The sequence below is a fragment of the Theobroma umbraticum genome, unplaced genomic scaffold (assembly GCF_002168275.2).
Source record: "Theobroma umbraticum cultivar Fairchild unplaced genomic scaffold, ASM216827v3 scaffold_4.1, whole genome shotgun sequence".
Classification (NCBI taxonomy): Eukaryota; Viridiplantae; Streptophyta; class Magnoliopsida; order Malvales; family Malvaceae; genus Theobroma; species Theobroma umbraticum.
In genome coordinates, this window is record NW_018397258.1 from 3,292,047 (window position 1) to 3,297,386 (window position 5,340).

Below are 5,340 nucleotides of genomic sequence, written 5' to 3' on the forward strand. Positions count from 1 at the left end.
CGTGAACCGAGGTGGGGTTTTAGAGTGAGAAGAACGTGATGTGCATTTAATTAAATAAGCTATTTTTAATTTATCTAATATACCGGATATATATTTGGAGATTAAAAGAAAATGGTATAACGTTTTCGGCGTGTGTCTGTCTTTGATTATCACACGGCATTTTTGCTTCGGCTCGTACTGACGTGTCGATATCTGTGCTTCCATCGCTTCTCTGGTCCACTCCCTTCCTACCCTTTTTACGCCTCTACCTGCTTAGGCTGCGTCAGCTTGCGCTTCCCAATAGTATTAAAAAAAACAAAAATAAAAAAGAGGAAAATTTTAAGACTTGCAAGTACGGCGTACAACGACGTTATAATTGGCTGTAAAATAACAGTAAAATTATTTTGTTTTATAAAAAAATTGATTTATACATGGACCAAGCAGCTCATTTAAGCCCATAATTTTGGCCCAAATTACTTCAAAAACCTCAGGTTAACTACTCGATACGGTTTTTTCTCCTACGTGCAAGAAATTTTCTTACAAAAAAAAAATCGAATCTTAAATCTCATTAGTTTTATAAATGATCATTGCCTATAATATGTAGCTTACAATCTATTATTTTAATTCTAATATCATGATTCATACTTTTTAAAAAATATATATATATTTTTTATGTGATAAATAATTTATATTTATAAACTCTAAATTCATCTCATTTTTATAGATATGAGATTGGCAATATTTTTTCAAATCTAATTATATAATGTCCTTGTTTGCACTCACTTTTTAATTTATAGAAAAGAAAGATGCGCACTTTGATTTGGTGTCTATTTCAATCTTAATATTTTTTTATAAAAAGTCTCAAGTCAATGAAAAATTTAATAAATTTTGATGCCACTACATTTGTTTCAAACTCACAAATTTAATCCAAAAGACATACTTATCAATTGAAGGAAGGAAGATTCTTATTTATAAGTTTAATTTTTATTCAATTTTTTATTAATATCAGATATGCAACATAATTAGTTGTTTAAGTTTTTTTTCTAGTTGAAACATAATACATTTTTCACAATAATAATTGGTTACAATGATATAACTGATTTAGAAGTTAGGACTTTTAAACGTTTAATTAATTCAAATGGTGTCATATTCATTAACTAGTATTTATTATGTAATTTTATTCCATCATGCTAATTTTCCATATGTTTCCAAATAAATAATTTTTATATTTAAAAAATTTCTCATTGATCTATTAAAAAAATCTCATTAATAAGACGAAAAAAGGGTAGTTTTGTCTTTAAGCACAGACGAGCCGGACGTACATATGCAGTGGGTTGCTGTACTTGAATTTGACATTTGTTACGCAGAAGCGGAAAATGTTAGGTGTCTTTTGCTGGAAATAATAATGAAAAAAAGAAAATGTGAAAATGTTTTCAAGTTGCATGCAGCCATTCGCCATCACGTTGTCCACTCACATGTCATGCACCGACCGTGGACCCACTCATAAAGGGATTCCTCATTCTAATGGTACGATATCCACGTGTCATTGGAAAGACAAATCAATTTCCATCTTCACAAGACAACTATACCCATGCTTTTATTGTTTTGGGGTTTTCCTTTTTTTTTTCATTATTTAATTTTTAAGAATAACTGATTTGAAGAATCTAACTGTGGTGCAATTATCAAGGCCAATGTACCAGTTTTTCACGTGCTGATAGACATGTTAAATTGGATTGGAACCCCTGGAGGAATAGTCAAAAAGAAAAGGTTCGTGTATTGATGCCTATAGTTCTAGAGAGTAAATGCTGCATTTAAGAAACCAAAATCATAGTCGATGATAAACGTCAAGTAGCTATCCAACTCCCAAAGTTGCAATTACCGTTTCATTTTTTAGATCATTGTACAAATTCCAATCAAACCATATAATCTATTGCGTAAGTATTTGTTTTTAATCCAATTAAGGTGGAAAAAAGGGCTAAATATAGCTTTAATCCCTGGTTCATTAACCATGCTTATATACGGTAGTGAACACGTGTCCGATTTTGAAGCAAGGGCATACCAGGATGGGCAGGCTACTGAGAGAGAGGGAACCGTTTTGGCCGACTGATCCATGCTCGTGGAGGCAGCAGGGCCGGTTCTATCGTAGAGTCACTAAAATTTTTACTTTGATTCTAAATTTTCATAAATGCATAACTATATAATAATATAAATAATTATATTAAAAAGATAAAAATTAAAATAATTAAGAAAATATTTACCTTTTTTTATCTTTTAAATTAAGAATTTAACAAATATCTATTTTTAAAAAATTAAAAAAATTCCAATAAAATTCTGTTTTTTATTTAAATAAAAAATATTTTATTAAAATGTTTAATTAACTTTTTGAAATTATTAAGCCACTTAAGAGGCAGAGATTAAGCGGTCAAGATCCTTGACGGTGCTGGCTGGGAGCAGAGCGGTGTAGGCTTAAGCCCCAAAAGTAAAAGTCAGCACGAGTGGATCGTGCAACCCTCTGTGGGTCCCAAAACCTACCCAACCGCCTTGACCGCTGATGGCACGTGCTGAACGTGCATGGTGTGTCTGAATTTGGAATTGTGACTGACGGTCTTTGCTTTGAATGAGCCAACTCATACCTAAAACCATTTGCCTCGCCTCTTGCAGCTCCTTATGTCGAGATTCCTTAATCTTTAACCCTAACATTAATTTATCATTATTTCTATATTAGTACAGGAGAAGCCGTTAATACAAACAATAAGGTTAGTCACTTAAATATATTACGAAAATGTTAATTAACCCTTTAATTATACTGGTTAAAGTGATATTCAAGGCTAGAACTTTTCTTGAAATAATATTTTTATAATTTTTAATCATGTCAAAAAACACACGTTAACCAATTTTTTTTAATTTTTAAATAAAAATAAAAAACACTACTCGTTTTAATAATCTTATTTTGGTAGTGGTGGACCTATAGTGACATAGTTAACAATGATGACAATAAACTTATTATATTTCTTTTAAAATACAAAACATATATTTTCAAATGTGCTACTATTTTTTAATAGTATTAAATCTTAAAAGTTTTGGTTTTCATTGTGTCATTACTTATTATGTATTAATTAAAAAAACCCATACCATTAGATGTTGCCTTCGTGATTGTTTGAACCTTTGTTAAGCAAAACAACAGTTGAAAGGTAAATCAATGTTGATTAAACATAAAACCGCCAAATGCCTTTATGATGAGTACATCCCCGCCCTTTTTTTTTCTTCTATTTTTTTGAGGTTTTGCATTGGGTTTCAGGTGTTTGGATAATCAAACAAATGATTCTTTTCCTAATTAGTAATTACCATGTCGAGAGTTTGTGCTTCCTCATCAAATCAACAGAATTAGTTGCTTTCGAATCCAGCTTTTAGCCCCCATGAACTTGTAATAATCGCTCGGTGTGACACAAGACAACCAACAATGTGTTTTTTTCTACTGAACTTTGTACCCCGAAACCAAAAACTTCGATAACTTTGTTGATGACAATGCAAGTTAGAGGTTTGAGTCTCAGCTGGTAGTGCTTGTAAACAAGCTTCGTCCCCTGAATGATCCAAAGAATCATCATCAGAAAACATTAAACTTCAGTGTCATATTGTATTAAAAAAAGCATGAAGAACAATAAGATATGGATCTTCACAAGCAATAAGACAGCTGTCAAGGATGTTCGCTTCCACCCAAACGAAGATCTTAGTTCTTTTCTACTGTAGAGGCTGCAGTTTGGGAATTCGAAACCAACGCTTGTTCGTGTCATCGACAACATACATGTTGCTATTATTAATTAGTTTCTTCAATGATGCCAAAAATCTAGTTGCTAGCTTTGGTTTATCATTGTGGGAGGGATAATGTTCTTTACATTATATTTTTGCATTTGCTTTTCCGATTTATAATTGCTTACATTTCTTATTCCGTATGAGTTATGATTTTTCTTTTTTACTGAACTGTTACTAGCTATAATCAGGTCTTAGGGTCCAGTCTTAGATGTTCAACGTGTTATAATTGGCCCATTGGGTAGATTAACTTGGTTTCGAATCCATTACAATAAGCTTGGTTTCTTCGATTTTAATCAGGTTTTAATATTATTAAAATTAACAGACAAATTAATCTCCATTTTTGGAAATGTGAAAGTAAATAACAAGGCCATACATCGATGATTTTGTTTTCCAATCAACGGAGAGGAAATCCATTCTATGAAATTCAATCCGTTTGTGTTGGATTGATTTCGTTGGCTTAAACACTGCAAGAGAAATTCATTTAGGTAGAAATCTGTTACCACACACAATCTAAGCGTTTTTCGATCAGGTTGGGAAGCAAAGGCAGCAGCTAATCCACACTTACCAGTTAACGTTATGCAGAAAATCAAGCAGCGCAATCATTCAGAATAAATACGATAAAATAATATATATATATATATAGATTTATATATAATATATGGTTAGAGTAAAGATTTTAAACATTGTTAACGAATTAAATATTATCAATTTGTTAATAAATGAGTTTAAAAATTAAAAATTTTAAAAAATAAATACTCATATTAAAAAAAATTAGTTTACAAAATTTTAAATTTTTATCTTTACATATTAATGGAGTGATATTCTATAATCAAATAATAATATTTAAGAATTATATACTAAATGTATACCAAATATAAACTTTAGATATATATGATATTAATATAAAATAAATTTAAAAGGTCTAAAAAAAAACACAGATAAAGCTCTTTAGAAAGTAAGAGCCCATTTTGCAATTGGGTCGTTAGCTATGTCGAGCCTGCATGTGCAAATGTTAAAAGGTTAGCCTCGGATAATCAGTGGCGTGGGACTCGTCTTTCCCCTTCTTGGTTTTCAAGCCCAAACATTTAATGTTTGGGATCTCGAGTGGTCCTTGGTTAACTCTGAATCCATTTCGGACCCAATTCAACTTTAGAATAAAGCATTAAAATCTTTCAGTACATACTCTCAGCTTTAAAATCTTTTTCTTTTTGGGTAAGATATTGTCTATATAATTGGCAAGTATTTTTCTTAGGAAAACTAGGAAAAAGAATGCTTCAATTTGGAATGAACATATTTCCCATCGTCAGGTTGGTATATAAGTTAACTGCCCTTTTGATTTGCCACCAAATCAATCAATGAAAACAAAAGCTTGGAAGCCGATAACGAGTGGAGCGTAACCATTGCCAATGGCCAATGCCAACACCTGAAAGTATGCCTTGGGCTGATAACTACACATTTCACAAACTACTGTAATATCGACAACAACGTGAGTACGCGTCTTGGCTTAAAAAAGATTGGTCGTGTCACTCTTGGGATGGATGGTCCCAACTC